Here is a 15445-nt window from a genome sequence, read left to right as displayed (position 1 = left end):
TTTTTCCTCTGTGAGCTGGATGCAGTGATCATTTCACCTTGGCTGACCTGGGGACAGCCCGGCATCACAAGCTGCAGACGCTGTCAGGGGTGGCTGTTGGCCTTCTCTGGGGCTTGTCTGGAAAATCCCAAGAAGGTGTGCTCGTGGGGAGCCCCTGTTCTTGTGTACTGACCTGAGATAGAAGGCAGATGTTTTCTTCGGGCTCCCTGTCTGTTCACTGCCCCTTAAAGAGATCTGGATGTTCGCAAGATTAGCAGAAGCCCTGCGCTGTTGCCATCGGGTTAGCGCAGAAAGGATGGCTCAGATTTCATCTCTCTGCGGAGGGCGATGGATGTGCCAGCACTGTGCCGGCCGGGAAAGCCACATGCCATGGGGTCTACGTCCTGCCCACATTCTGCTTGGGGAGGGCAGGTGAGGAGGGAGGGGCAGCGACTTTGGGGGAATGCTCCTTCTTTTATCCACATCTATCGAGCATGAAGCACGTGCTGGGACTGTGTTAGCTTCTAGGGATATACAGAGGTGCACCGCCTTTGCTCCTAGGCAGTGTACATTGTAGTAAAAGGGAATAAAGAGCATAGTGGAAGGCCCTCACCCGGCGTTGTATGCAACACCCTCGCTAAGTCCCACCCGCACTGGTGGGGGTGCTGGGAAAGGCTCCCAGCAGGGGCAGTGCTGGGTTTGTGGGCTGCAACCCAGCACTCCGTGCAGGTGCTCCTCAGGAGGTTAGGGAGCAGAGGGGGCGTGCGGCAGGCGGGGGGTGCAGCCTGGATGGAGGCGAGGCGGTGTGGGGATGCCCTAGGCGGTGGAAACCGTGCAGAGGGGAAGGGCACAGGGCAGGGCCTGGTGGACGGGCTAGGCAGCGGCAACAGTAAAAGGAGCAGTTCATGAAGAGATGGAAGATGAACGGGCCAGAAGGTAAAGGGAGACAAGACAATGGTGCCTCCTCCAGAGCAGGGCCTAGACCAGGGCTTGGGTGCAGGTGGTTTATTTGCAACGTGATCCCAAAGCTGGAGAGAGCAGAGAGAGAGAGAGAGAGAGAGAGAGAGAGAGAGAGAGAGAGAGAGAGAAAGCAGGCCAGTAGGAGGCTGGCGACTGCTGTAGGCAACTGGACTCAAGCCCATGGGGCCCCCTCAGGAGCTGTGTAGAACATACCTTAGAATTAATTCTCACTCCCAAGGATGGGGTGTTCAGCCACCAGCTCCCATCTTCCACTGGTTGTGGCTGCCCCTGGGGGCATTACCTCCAGGTTTTAGCCAAGCCTGCATTTGAGCTGAGGGACCCGGCCTCAAAGGACACCTTGAGGCAGAGAGGCAGAGGGTCACCTCAGCACATGGGGTGGAATGCTGGCAGCAGACATAAAATGGCCCTCCTCCACTGCTCTGAAATCAGGAGGCACAGGGGAGGTGGCATGAAGCACGGGAAGGATTTGCTCGAGTAGCCAGGGGAAGAGCAAGTTTTAAGAAGAGGCAGCTGGTTGGCGGAGTTAGTGACTGCCGAGGAAAAGTGCAAAGTGTGGCAAAGTGTGCCCTGGATAATAATTAGGACCAAGTGGTGAGGTCCAGGCTAGAGAGGAAGGGACAGAGCCAGGTTGCCTGGGAGTGACACATGAGAAGACAGTCAAGAAGTGGGGACAGTGGGGAAGTGACTTCCCCCTAGATCCTCTGCTGTGGAGGAAGGGAAAGGAATGTGGGATAGCTGGAGGTGGGTGTGGGATTCTGGGAGGACCTGCTGAAGGGTGAGGGTATTCAGAGCCCTGATGAGGATCTTCAGGAGCTTCAGGGTTGTCATTCTAGCTTTTCTTTCCCTCAGACAGGACTTTGTTGGCTTGTGTGGGCTGGGACTGTCTGAGGGACAGAGGAGCCATTCCTCGTTAGAGCCGGCTTGGGACTGTGGGACGAGCACCAGAGTCAGATGGACCTGGTGGAGAATCCTGGCTCTGCCTCAGTGTGACCCGGGCAAGTGCTCAACCTCTTTGAGCCTCAGTGTCATCATCTGTAAAATGGGGAAACAATACTTCTTTCCCAAGGCAGCTGTGGGCTTTGATGAAAAAAGGTTTGAGGAAGGGTCTGACACATATCGGGTGAAGGCCTCAGCATTGTCTGAGATGTGACATGGTGGTTAAGAGCATGTGCTCTTTAAAAAAAAAATTGTTTTAAATGATTATTTATTTGAGAGAGAGAGAGAGAGAGCGGCAAGCAGACTCTCTGCTGAGCAGGAAGCCTGATGTGGGGCTCGATTCCAGGACCCAGAGACCATGACCTAAGCCAAAGGTAGATGCTTAACTGACTGAACCATCCAGGTGCCCCAAACACATGGACTCTTGAGCCAGATGCCTGAGTTCTGATTTTGGCTCAGGCTCTGATGGTGATATATGTGGCTATGACTTTGGCAAGAGTAGGAGTGTGATGAGACGTGAGGCCGCCAGAAGGCTGAGGGTCTTCAGAGGCCAGGACTTGATCCACATCCACCTTGGGCTCTAAGTGCTGGGCCATTCCATTCCCCTCAGTGGCTTGGCTTCTCCTGCCTCTTCCAGGAGGGGGTGCACTGGATCACAGCTGGTAAATGTGTGCTCCGGTGCTGGCACTCCCTGCCCTTAGCAGGCACTGGGAATGGACACGACACTTTTTCTTGTAAGGCTTGGACACTGTCTCATTAATTGGGTTATTTTTCACTTTATTATTGGGTTATAAGTTTTTTTATGTATTCTGGATACAAGCCTCTTATAAGATACATGATTTGCAAACATTTCCTCCTATTCTATAGGCTGTCTTTTCACTTTCTTGATGGAATCCTTTAAAAACAGAAATGTTTTTAATTTTGATGAAGTTCAATTTTTCTATTTTTTTTCTGTTCTTGCTTGTGCTTTTGGGGTCATAGCTAAGAAATCATTGTGCAATCCAAGACCAGAAAAAATTACTCCTACATTTCTTATAACAATATTATAGTCTTAGTTCTTACATTTGGGATTTTTTGCTTTGCTTTTAGTTAATTTTTGTATATGGTGTGAGGTAGGGATCCAGTTTCATTCTCCTGCCCATTGTCCCAGCACCATTCATTTTGTTGAAAAGACTATTCTTTCTTCATTGGATTATTTTGGCACCTTTGTTGAAAACGAATTGACCATAAGTGTGAGGCTTTATCTTTGGATTTTCAATTGTAGTCCACTAATTTATGTGTTTATCCTTTTACCAATACCATACTGTCTTGATTACTGTAATTTTGAAGTAAGTTTTGAAATCAGGTGTATGTATCCTCCAAATTTATTCTTCTTTTTCCAAGATTATTTTCAGAACTCCGGGTCCCTTGAATTTCCGTATGAATTTTAGGATCAGCCTGCCCATTTCTGCAAAGAAGCCAGGTGGGAACTTGATGGGAATTGCATCAAATCTGTAAATCAATTTGGGGAGCGTTTCCATCTAACAATATGAAGTATTCAGATCCATTGATACATGATGTCTTTCCATGTATTTAGAGCTTCAGTTTCCTTCAACAATGTTTTGTAGTTTTCAGGGTATAAGTCTTAACACTTCTTTTGTTAAATGTATTCCTAAGTATTCTTTTTGACACTATTATAAATAGAATTGTTTTCTTAGTTTCATCTTCAGATCATCATTATGTGGTATTTCTTTTGTGGGATTGCATGAGATTGAGACATTAGAATAGTGCTGACGCACTGATTTTGAATGACTCACATTGTTCATATAGACAAAGACTTCCCGAAAAGGATTCGCTTTGTATACATACTAGGCGAATCATAACTCCTTCAGTTCTGAGATGTTGTTTTATTACAACAGTTTATTTATTTATTTATTAATTCATAGACTTATTGGTTGAGGGCCCCATGGGCCTGACACTGTTCTAGTGGTGAGGGGCATGGCAGTGGACATGGCCAAGTATCTGCCCTAATGGAGCCTGTGTGCTCATGGGGGAGTCCAGACAATAAAGTAAATAGCTAACTAAATACTTAATATAATTTCAGGCAATCACTTTCAAAGAAAGCGTGTTTGAAAGAAAATGAGTTAGCCTTAGGATAGAGAGTTGAGAGGCACAAAGGCAGATTTAATGGGGGTGGCATGGACCTCTAAGGAGGTAACTTGGGGATAGGAAGACATGTGGGGTGAGTGAGCTAGCAGCTGCTGGAGGACAGCAGGTGCCAGGCCTTGGGTGGGAACATGTTCCAAGGGTTGGGGTCCTATAGGGCGGCCAGTGTGGCTGGAGCAAAAGGGAGCCAAGTGTGGTGGAGAGGCTGAAGAGTTGGGAAGAGGCCAGGCCAGGAGCTAGTGGGCCACACAGAGAGTCATGTCTTCCATCCTGAGTGTGGTACAAAGTTGCTTGAGGACTCCAAGAGAGGGAGTACAACAGTATGGAAAACTGGAGGGTTAAGAAGTTACCTTGAAAGTCAAGGAGCTGAGTAGAGTCTTGCAGGAAGTATGTGCTTGAGCAGAGCAGAGACTCTAGGAGAAGGTAAGGCAGGTGGGAAGAGTAGCAGGGAAAAGGCGTCACTGTGTGAACTTACCCAGACTAGGAAAGTAGGGGTGTGTCGTGGAGCAAGACAGAGGAGGAGAGGGAGCCAGCCCAGGACCAGGTTGGCTTTCTTTCTGGTTCTCTCACAGCCGATCCAGAAGGCAGCATCCGTTTTAGCCCAGAATGGAAATCAAGGCTTGGGAACCCTAAGATTGAGCTCAGCTCTAATGGCCGACTCGCTGTGTGATTGTGGGCAAGTTGCCCCCTTCCTTTGGGCTCGATGCCGTCATCCATACAAGGGTGGTCTTGGAACAAGAGTAGCTCCAAGTGTGTTGGCCCCATGACACATTATCCTTGGGGGTGGCTTGCAGCACCAAACCCTGGGAAAGGATCCTAATGATGGGAGATGACGAGTAACTCCTCTGCCAACTGACTTCGCCTGTGGCTGCTCTGAGCTAAGATGGTTTGGGTCCAGAGGTTTGGCAGTGAGGAAGTAGAGTGTTGCTATGATAGATCTCCCCTTTTCATCACCATCTTGCTGATGTCATGTTCTATGCTCATGAGCTCAGGGCTGCCTTCTCCCTAGACCTCTTTGTTTGTGGACACGGAACTTGCCTCAGAGAAATAACATACGAGTGGCCCCTGCAGTCAATTACCTGAAGGACTGAAGGAATAAACCACGGGCTTTTGAATAGACCCTGTGCTGGGCTGGGCTTTGTGAGGGTCCGGTCACTAGTGCAGGTGACTGGCTAAAAATGAAAAAGTCATCCCCTCCCTCCCTCCATCACTCCTCCATTCTGTTGGCCTCAGAATGGCAGGTAGCATTGACCTGCCCTGGTGTTCAGCGCCCACCAGCACCACAGGCTCTCTCTGTGCTCTTCCCGCACTGGGGCCCTTCCCTGCAGCGTGCCCTCCTCCCTTTTCCCATGCCTGAAGCCTGGCTCTCTGTGAGGCCTTCTGCCAACAATGGTGTCTTTCTGGAGGTTTATAAGAAGACATGGTCCATGGGAAGGTCCCAAACAGATGTGAGAAGGAAAAGGGTGAAGAGGCAAAGCACTGTACTTGGGTTTGAAATCTGGCCACGTCTTCACTGAGCCAAGTCACATCAGCTCCCGGGGCTCCCCTACCTGTCACATGGGGCTGAATCTTTCTCTCTCTCTCTCTCTGTTTCTCTCTCTCTCTCTCTCTGTCTCTTGTCCTGACTTGTTGGGAGGGTTAGATTTCAGGGGTATGGGGTCGAGGCAGTGTGCAAAACTCTGGACCCCACAGCACACGATGGAGACTAGTGCCTGATGCACCGGGCCCTGCTGGCACTTCCTGCAAAAGGAGCACAGATCGCCAGAGAGCTAGGCTGTTGCTGGAGCCCTGATGGGTGGGCTAGCTGCTGAGGATTGAATGAGATGACACGTTGTGCCTCCACTTCCCTGTGGACGCCAGAGGCCTCTGGACCTGGGACCTGCGCTGTTTGTGAAGTGCTGTTTGTCCCCTGTGAGCCTCTGTTTTGCTTCTCCCAGCACCAGCCCCTCAGGAAATTCCCAGCAGATCCTCAGGTTGAGCTGCAGAGCGATACCTGCCCAGCTTGGCTGCAAGCAGCCTTCCAGCAAGGGACTCTAGTTCCGAATCCTGAGACTGGCATCGTTGAGGTGCTTTACTTGGCACTTTCAAAGGGGGATGGCAGGGGACAGAGATGGTGGGGAGCGATGGAGCTGGGGAACACTGCGGAAAGGTTCCGAGGTCCATGAATGCTGCAGCAGACAGTGCAAAAGGAGCCTGCATCTGTCTGCACGGGTCTCTGAAGAGCCTGGCTTGTCAGTCTGCAGGCAGGCTCAGAGCCTTGTTTCTCAAATGGTGTCCCTGGCGCTCACTGGGCTGGGCCCGCGGTGGTCGCAGCCGCTGAGATGAACAGAAAGGAAGTTAATAGTCCCTGTGATGTGATGATTTCGAAGGGTTCTCGTGTCCTCTTCTTTCATCCATTCATGTGCTCGTATGTGGTCACTGAGCACCTGTTCCCTGCCAGCCTCTGGGGCAGCCCCCGAGACTCAGGAAACAACTGGCCTGGCCACGTCTCTCACCTGGGTTACAGCCCAGCAGAGCAAGCCCCAGGGTGAAAGGGGCAGACCCTGGGGCCAGCCCCCCTCGCTCAGCTCTTAGCTCCCCCACTTCCTTGCTTGGGGACTTTGGTTGGGAAACTCTCCCTCTGTCTCAGCGTTCTCATCTGTAAGATGGGGACAATACTAATACCTAACTTATGCAGGTGTCATACAGTTTAGTAGGTTCATCAGTGTAAAGAGTTTGGAACGGGGCCTGGAATCTGGTAAATAAATAACTGAATCATTAATGACATCGCCGTGCTCCTTCTATCACCCTCTTCTACTCCATTCTCCGCAACACAGCCTTTCCATCTTTCAGGAGATGCGTCTGATTATGGTAAAGTCGTTCGAGGATTCTGCTTGGTTTAAAGTCTCAACTTTTCCATGGCTGGCAGATCCTTTCCTTCCCATCCTTTCCCCTGTGACCTTTCCCATTCCTGAGGCTACTCCTCTCCCTGCCTTCCCACATCCAAGTGGCCTGCCGTTTGCTGAGCTCGCCATGCTTCTCCTGCCCTGCTTCATCCAGGGGACCCTTCCTCTCACCTCCTCACCTCCCTGGAGACACGTGGGTCCTTCCAGAGGAGGGCCAGGTCTGTGTTGGAGGGTGGAAGCCCCCCGTCATGTCTCCTTCCCTAATCCAAGGCAGCTTCTCCTTCGTCGATGCTCTGCCCACCCTGGGTCTACTATGCTGAGCCGTGTTCTGTAACAATCGTGTATCTTCTATGGAACTCCATCATGTCCCTGGGCCATGTCAAACTCCTCTCTGGGCAGACGCACACAGACCCTCAGCAAATAGTTGTTGAATGAACGAATAAACAAGGTGCTTGCAAACACTTGTTGGATTAGAAAGATGCAGGTGACCTCATTTTATCCCTAGCACCACCCCTAAAGCAGATGAGGAGACACATGACGCCAGATGGGACAGACCTGCTGCCTGGCCAGTGTGGGTGACAGCTGGCTGGCCCCAGCGTGGACTGCAAGTAGGGCCCAGATCCATCGACTCCCGGGACAGTGCGCATTCCTCTCCCCCTTTAGCACAAGATCCTTTGCGTGAAAGGAATAGGTTGGTAGGCATGAAAGACTATCTTCCAGAGATGCCCATCACACTATGCCACATGCCACATGTTCTTTGACAGTGTGAGCTTGCCCATCCCACGACAGGAGGTGGATTCCTATCCCCCTTGCTTTGAGTCTGGGCTGGGCTTGGTCTTGCTTGACCCACAGAATGTGGCATTAGTGATGTTCCAAGACTTCTGAGATTAGGCCATGGGAAGCCTGCAGCTTCTCCCTGGCTCCCCCGGCATTCTCTCCTGGGATGTTCTCTCTGGGAAGCCAGTGCCCTGCTATGAGATGGCTATGCACATGGAGCGGCCACGTGTTAGGTGTTCTGGTGGGCAGCCCAGCCACGTGAGGGAACCATCTGGGACGTCCAGAGCAGCCAAACCTTCAGAGGACTCCAGTCCCCAAGGACAGCTGATGACAGTCCCATCTGGGACGGGGAGTGCAAACTGCCCAGCTGAGCCCGGTCAATCCACAGAAGCATGAGAGATGACGATAAATGTTTAAGTCCCTGAGATCTGGGGTGGCAGGAGATCGAACAGGACAGTGGAGCCTAGGACTGCTGAGCTCCGTCTCCAAGAGCGACTCCAGAGGGCCGTGGGCTGTGATTTCTCAGGAGGTGGAGGCAGGGACGGGGGTGGGGTGGGGTAGGGGGGTTGCAGGGGGGTGGGGAGGGCAGGAGGCGACGAGTCTTCCAAGGCCTCCATAGCCTCTGGGATGCTTTCTGAGGTTTATAGGCTGCCCTGGGGCGAAGGTGGAGGGAGCGTTTGGAGAGTTGAACAGTCCAATCACCTTAGGCTGCGGGCAATAACCAAGGTTCGGGTGTACAGGTGTAATGCCTTTACCCACATCCCACCCGGGTCCATTCTCTGGCCACTCCGCCAGGAAAATGGCCCAATGCTCGCTCCGTGCAAGAAGGAAGGGGAGCGGTGATGGAGTGCCCAGCTGGTGCCAGGGCAGCCAACGTGCCTTGTTGCATTTGCCCTTTGCTATGATTTGACGAGATCGCAGGATTATCCCCATTGTACAAAGGAGGAAGCTGGGTCAGAAAGGTGCTGGGATGAGTCCACCCGGCAAGCGAGTGGCAAAGCCAACAAAGCCCGGGCCCGGTAATGCCCATTGGGTCACAATGGGCTCAGAACTGCTGGGAGGGGTCCCAGGCCCTCCCTTCAGCCCCAATCTGCTGGCCAGTGCTTCAAATCCCCTCATCATTGCTCGGCTGCTTTGGCTTAAATCCTGGAGCCTGACAGTGCTAATCCCTCTGGAGAGACGAGGCACTGAGTTGTTACTAAGTGCTCACCCCAGTCGGAGTGCGGGCCGGTGCCTCCCGTGGAATCGGCTTCCCTGGGAGGGAGTGTGGCGCGGCAGGCCTGCCTGCCAGGGTGGAAGAGAAGAGGTGGGACCAGAGGAGTCCTGTAGCCCAGGCTCTTCTCCGTTCTTTCCAGATGGAGCTAGATGGTGGGGTTCAAAACAGAAGACTGAGCCTCAGTACTGGCACAGGATGAGCCCCATCCCCTGCCTGAGGCTGAGCTTCCCCACACCCCAGGGCAGCTCCAGAGAAAGTCTACATCTCCAGCTGATGGCCATCCCTGGCACAGACACAGGCACATTGGTTTTCCGCATTGGCTTCCCCCACGTTTGGCCAGCTTCCCTCCAGGGCTCCTGGGAGGGCTGTGTTTAGTTCTGGGCTCCAAAACTAAGAAGCAGCATTCCCCACTAGGTGTGGGGCCGGAGCAGGCAGCCTGGGGGCTGGGGGGCTGTAAGGTGGGAGGCACTGATTCCTGGCAGAGCAGGGACCCGGTCCCCCGCGGAAGGAAAGCTGACTTCTACCCTGAGGGTGCTAGTCAGTTTGACTGTGTCCCGGGGCTTTGCCCAGTGCTCTTAAGAATCCCCTTGGGGATTGTCCAAGGCCTGAGAGGCAGAGGCTACTGGGCATGGGTGGCCTGATGGGTCGTGAACGCACTGGCACAGGAAGTGGCTGAGCAGGGGACCTGACCCCACCTGCGGGCTCTGCACAGCGCTGCTACCGGACAGGGGACAAGGCAACCTCCGGGGCCTCTTCCGTTGCTTGGTTCACAGTCTCTGGGAAGGGACCAGCCCAGCCCACCCTGGCCCAACAGGGTCTGAACCACTTGGGCAGGGCTGCCCGGGGGGTTCAGTGGTTTAGCGCAGCCTTCAGCCCAGGGCGTGATCCTGGAGACCCGAGATCCTGTCCCACGTTGGGCTCCTCGCAGGGAGCCTGCTTCTCCCTCTGCCTGTGGCTCTGCCTCTCTCTGTGTGTGTGTCTCTCATGAATAAATAAAATCTTAAAACAAAAGAACCACTTGGGCGAAAATGAGGGGAGAATATTTTGGCTGTCCTTGGCTGTCCTGGCGCTCGCCCCAACTTCCCCAGGTTCCCTTGAACTCTGCTCCTTTGCTTGTCCCTTTGGGCAAGGAGGCCTCGCTGCCCTCTCCTTCCTCCATTTCCTCCTCCCTTCCACTCAGTCAACAAGTTCCACTCTACTGGGCGGTGTGCTAAGTCCTGGAGGACCCAGGGGTGAGCAAAATAAGTGTGGCCTCTGTCCTTAGGGCCAAGCAGTGGGGAGCTAGGGAGGGTGGAAGAGGGGAGTGATAGAGGGGTGATGGAAGGGGGGGTTGGGAGAAGCTGGAAGGCGGGCTGGGAAGGTGAGGGCAGAACCCAGGTTGGAGATGATGGGTGGCAGGTGTGTGTGGGGAGGGGGGGAGGAGCATGGGGCCGGGACAAGTAGGTGGATTCCACAGAGAGAGCAGGAAACTGCAGGAGGGCTCGATGAGGGTTTGGCCGCAGCAGGTGGGTGAGGGGGTGTCAGCGGCGGACTGCGGGGGGTCTCGCGCAGCACCGGTGGGCAGCGGAGGAGTCTGGGCGCCCCCCAGCGCGGGCAGGCTCCGCGGGGCCCGGGGAGCTCCCGCACCGTGCTGCAGCCCACGCAGGCCTGGGCACGGGGCCGCGCTGCTCGCCAGCAGCTGGGAGCGCCGGGGGCGTCGGCCTGGCCCCGGGGGCCGCGTGCACCGGCTCTGCCCTTCCCGCCCGCCGGCTTCCCGCAACCCCGCAGGCGCCTCCCCCCCGCGGCTCCTCCCCGCGGCCCCGCAGGCAGCGATGACTGACGTCCCGGGAGGCCAATGAGCGGCCAGGCCCCGCCCTGCGGCCCCGCCCCCGCCACGAGGCCCCGCCCCCCACGGCCTCTCCGGGTCTCCGGCGCCGGCGACCCCGGTCCAGCTCCCCACCGAGGGCAGGCGGGGGCGGGGCCCAGCTGCGGCTTCTCCGCCTCCCGCCGCCCCGGGTCCGCCCCACCTGGCCGCCGGATGCCTCGGGGACGCAGGGCGTCTCCGGCTCCCGGGCGGGGCCTGCGGCCTGTAAACAATCCTGCCCCACTTGGCGGTGGGTGGACGGGCTGGAGCCCTGGGGGAGGAGGGGGGGCTCTGGCCGGGCTGCGCAGGCGCCTGGGGATTTGCTGCGTCTCAGCTCCCTCACTTCAGGTCTGACTCCTCTGCGCCCCTGGTTCTCCCTCCCTGTCTGCCTGAGGTCATCTCACTCGAGGACCCTTACCCTGTGTGCATGAGGCCAGCACACCCTGGGGTCCCCCTCCCTGTGTACGAGAGGCCAGTGCACCCTGGGGTCCCTCTCCCTGTGTGCATGAGGCCAGCACACCCTGGGGTCCCCCTCCCTGTGTACGAGAGGCCAGTGCACCCTGGGGTCCCTCTCCCTGTGTGCATGAGGCCAGCACACCCTGGGGTCCCCTTCCCTGTGTACGAGAGGCCAGTGCACCCTGGGGTCCCTCTCCCTGTGTGCAAGAGGCCAGCGCACCCTGGGGTCCCCCTTCCTGTATACAAGAGGCCAGTGCACCCTGGGGTCCCCCTCCTTGTGTGCCTGAGGCCAGTGTACCCCTGGGGCCCCTTACCTGTCTGTATGAAATCAGTGCACCCAGGGGTCCATTCCTCTCACCTGAGACATGGGAACCCTAGTTTTGGGACTGATTGCATCATCCCTCAAGGTGTGGGCCTCCATCTTCAGATCTGTAAACCGGGGAAAATGAAGGTGAGCATGTTTATCTACCTGTCTCACCAGTGGGTATGGCTCGGCCTAGGACAGCCTTTTAGGTATTAGACTCAGTACTCGTAGTGATGAGCACCAAGTGATGTAGGGAGTTGCTGAATCACTGTATTGTACACCTAACGCTAATATCACACTCTGTAAACTGGAATTAAAAAATTTAAAAAACTTAGAAATTCAATTAAAAAAATGTAGAAAATCAAACTCAGTGCCACAAGAGGAAGAAGTTTGCTATACTCACAGCCTCAAGAAGTCAAACCAGGCTTACTCAGCTATCTTAAATGGGGCAAAACTTATGCCAATAGCTACCCTTCTTGCAGGTGTCTGGTACATACTCTTTCACCTTAACGATGACCTTTTGAGTATTATTGCACCCATTTACAGATGACAAAATTGATGCAGCAGAAGGTGGGTGGCTGGGCTCATCATCTCCAGCTGAGGAACTGGAGGCTTTGTCTTTGTCCTCATGACTTAGACCCCAGGTGGCTCTGGCTGAGTGGGTCCTGCCTCTGCCTCAGAGCATGGAGTGCAAACATATGACTTGGGCCAGGACTGTTCTGCACTTAGGCTCCTTCCTCCTCCGCCATAGCCTAGGCCATGTGGCCCATCCCAGGTGTATCGTTGCCATGGCACAGATGAGGAGACTGACCAGAAGGGGAGATAAACTTGCCCAGGGTCACACAGCTGCTCCGTGGTAGCGCCAGGATTGGAGCTCAGGTTCTCTGGGTCCCCATTAGGTGCTCATTGCACTCTGGGCCACTGGCTAATTGCATAAAGGTCTGGGGATGGCCTTATCTCCTGCTCCAGGATGCTGGAATGGACCGAGGGTAGGAGAAAGGAGAGGGCAGTGAGGAGTGACTTTGGGCCTGGGCTGCAGTCCTGTCTTATGACCGTGACTTTGGCCAATTGGCCTCCACCCTCTGAGCCTCCATTTCCTTGGGTGACAGACGGGGACAAGGATCTATGTCCAGCTCTCCTTGAGGACAGAGACGTGGTATGGGACCCGGCGCTGTGGGAGGGCAGGGACAGCTTTCTTTCCCACCATGAAGCCCCCAGGCCTGGGTCAGCCTTAGCCAGGGCCCCGGGGTCAGGGCCCTGTGCAGCCTGCCAGCTGCTTGGGCACAGGGACAGGTAGGTGGGGAGCTGGGCTTGTGGCTCCCGGAGGGCGGGAGTGCTCAGCCTGGTGGCTCGGAGACGGCTTCTGTCAGCCTGGGATGTGCCCCCTTTCCCCATACCTCTGCACCCCCCTCTCAGGGACCTATGGGAAGACCCCATCTCCAGTTTCTGGTAATGGGCTTGCTCTACAGCTTTCTTTCCTAGGAGCCGGTGCCAAGCAGGCTGTGCCTCCGTGTCTGGCGGGATTCCAGGCGTTCTGTGTGGAGCATTTCTCAGCAGTAGCAGGAAGACTGACTGCATTGGGGCTGGAAGAAACCCAGCAACCAGCCTCTGTCTGCATTGTCCCAGCTGTGAAACGGGTACATGGTAGGGCTTCCAAATGCACACAGGAGACCAGCTGCTCCGAGGCGTGGGGCGTGTGGGGCGGGTCTGGAGCTCCTCTCTCCCAATCCCAGCTACCTGCCTTTGTGGGGAGGATACGCCTGGGGCCTTCCGCTTTTAGGCAGCACTCCCATATGCGTCCCCTATGTTCATGCTACACGGGGACAGGAGGGAGTGCCCATGAGCCTAGGCCACTGGCCTGTCCAGTGCTCTGCAAGTGCAGTCTCATGTGATGGGAGACCATGTCCTTTCAAGCCCTGGGCCATGAATCTTAGCTGATTGAGATAATGGAGGCCCAGCGAAGTCAAGAACTTGCCAGCGTCACCAACTGTCCGTGGCCCAGCTGGGTGGGAACACAGGTGGGCCGTCCTGCCTCAGTGGCGCAAGGGTGTGGCCGGGGCAGAGAGGCCTCCGAGCCTGCCTCTCTGTGCTTCAGCTCCCACGGCGGAGCTGCTCCATCCTCTGGACACACGGGGAGCCCAGCCAGGGCAGGCCGTGTGGGCCGAGGGTGCAGCCCCGGCGCAGCGCGTGTTATCACAGCCAGGGCACCCCAGGGACAAGCTTGCAGCAGCTGGAGGGGTGAGGGAGGCTGCGGAGTGGCCCATGCTGCTCTCTCCGCCTGACCATCCTCCTGCCTGCCTGCCTGATAGGGCAGTGGCTCCGCGGAGCATTCTTGGTCCTCCCCAGGTCCCCTGCAGCTGAATTCTGCGCCACGTCTCCTTGCTTCAGCCCCACCATTGTTTTGGGCCTGGGTGTCCCCAGCTTCCCTAGGCAGGCCGCGCAGGGGGTGCTGGAGGGGAGACCTTCCCCTTCCGTCTTCTCCCTCAGCATTAAGGACACGAGGAGGGCGGAGACAAGAAGCACCGCAGGTCCCCGTGGGTCGGGACCAGAGCCTCTTCACCTTTCCTGGCACCTGGAGACCCTGGGGGGTGCATTCCATAGCGGATTCATTTTTATATCATTTATAGCAAATGTTTGTGGATTACGTGGAGGGAAGGAATGCAGGAGCCCAGGGTGGAGGCTCTGCGGTTGGGCTGGGAGCTAGGATTCCCGAGTCCCTTTCCCTTTAGCATTTCAGTGGGAGATCAGGGAAGATCCCACACATACCCCCCTCCCCGAAAATGTTATTTGGGTGCCTTAATGTGTCACCTCTCTGGGGCCTGCCAAGGCTTAAGGAGGAGCCTGCGAGGGACAGAGCTGGCTTGTTGGTGCTGTGGGTAGAGGGCTGTGTGGCCTGCCCCACCTGTGTCATAGAGGGGCAGAGCCAGCCCTGGTGGCTCCCTCAGGTGGGTGGTGGCGTCTGCTCTCTGGTGGCCGTTCCCATGAGCCTCTCCCTTCATGACCCTGCACCTGGGCCTGTTCAGGGAAGTGAGGTCCTTCTCCTTTGCCCTGGATCATAGGGTGGTGACATTCAGAAATACTGCTAATAGCTGACATTTATGCAATGCCATGTGTGGGCACGGTGCTGAGCACTTATCCGTGCCATCTCTCACCCCATCCCCACCCCAGCCCTGTGAGCAAGGCACGGGGATCGCCCACCCCACTCATCAGGAGAAACCTCATTTGTCTCCACATCCAGCTCCCTCACCAGGGGCTTGGATTTGCCTGGGCAGCCAGGGACCATGCCTGGCGCTGCTCTGTACCTATGGCACCCGGCCTATCCCTGGTAGGAAGTGGGCGCTCTGTGCTGGTTGGTCAAACAAGGGGAGAGTGAGTGCATCTCTGGGACTCTGACCCTCCCCCTGGACCTAATTTGAGGACATCCTGCTCCAGTGAGAAAGCAGGATCTGAAAGGTGGTGAGGGCACACACGTGTGCAGGAGGGACAGGGAGACAGTGGCATGTGGGTTATGATTCAAGTGTGAGCTCTGGGGGCACCTGGTTGGTTCAGCAGTTAAGCATCTGCCTTCGGCTCAGGGTGTGACCCCGGGGTCCTGGGATGGAGGCCTGCATCGGGGTCCTGCAAGGAGCCTGCTTCTCCCTCTGCCTGTGTCTCTGCCTCTGCCTCTCTGTGTCTCTCATGAATAAATAAATAAAATCTAAAGAAAAAAAATTTTTTTCAAAGTGTGAGCTCTGGGGCCTGTGGTTTGCCAGGAGGACGGGGCGGGCAGAGAGTCTTGGTTCTATGTCTTTGCAGCTAATTTGGGGCAAGCGGCCTCAACTCTCCTGGGACTCAGTTTCCTTTTCACTAGCAGAGGGGTTCTAACCCTATCTATCTGACAGGGTGGTTGTGGGGACGACGTCAGGTACCATGCATGAGGTACT

This window comes from Nyctereutes procyonoides, unplaced genomic scaffold (assembly GCF_905146905.1).
Source record: "Nyctereutes procyonoides isolate TBG_1078 unplaced genomic scaffold, NYPRO_anot_genome, whole genome shotgun sequence".
NCBI lineage: Eukaryota > Metazoa > Chordata > Mammalia > Carnivora > Canidae > Nyctereutes > Nyctereutes procyonoides.
This window is presented reverse-complemented; position numbering follows the sequence as displayed.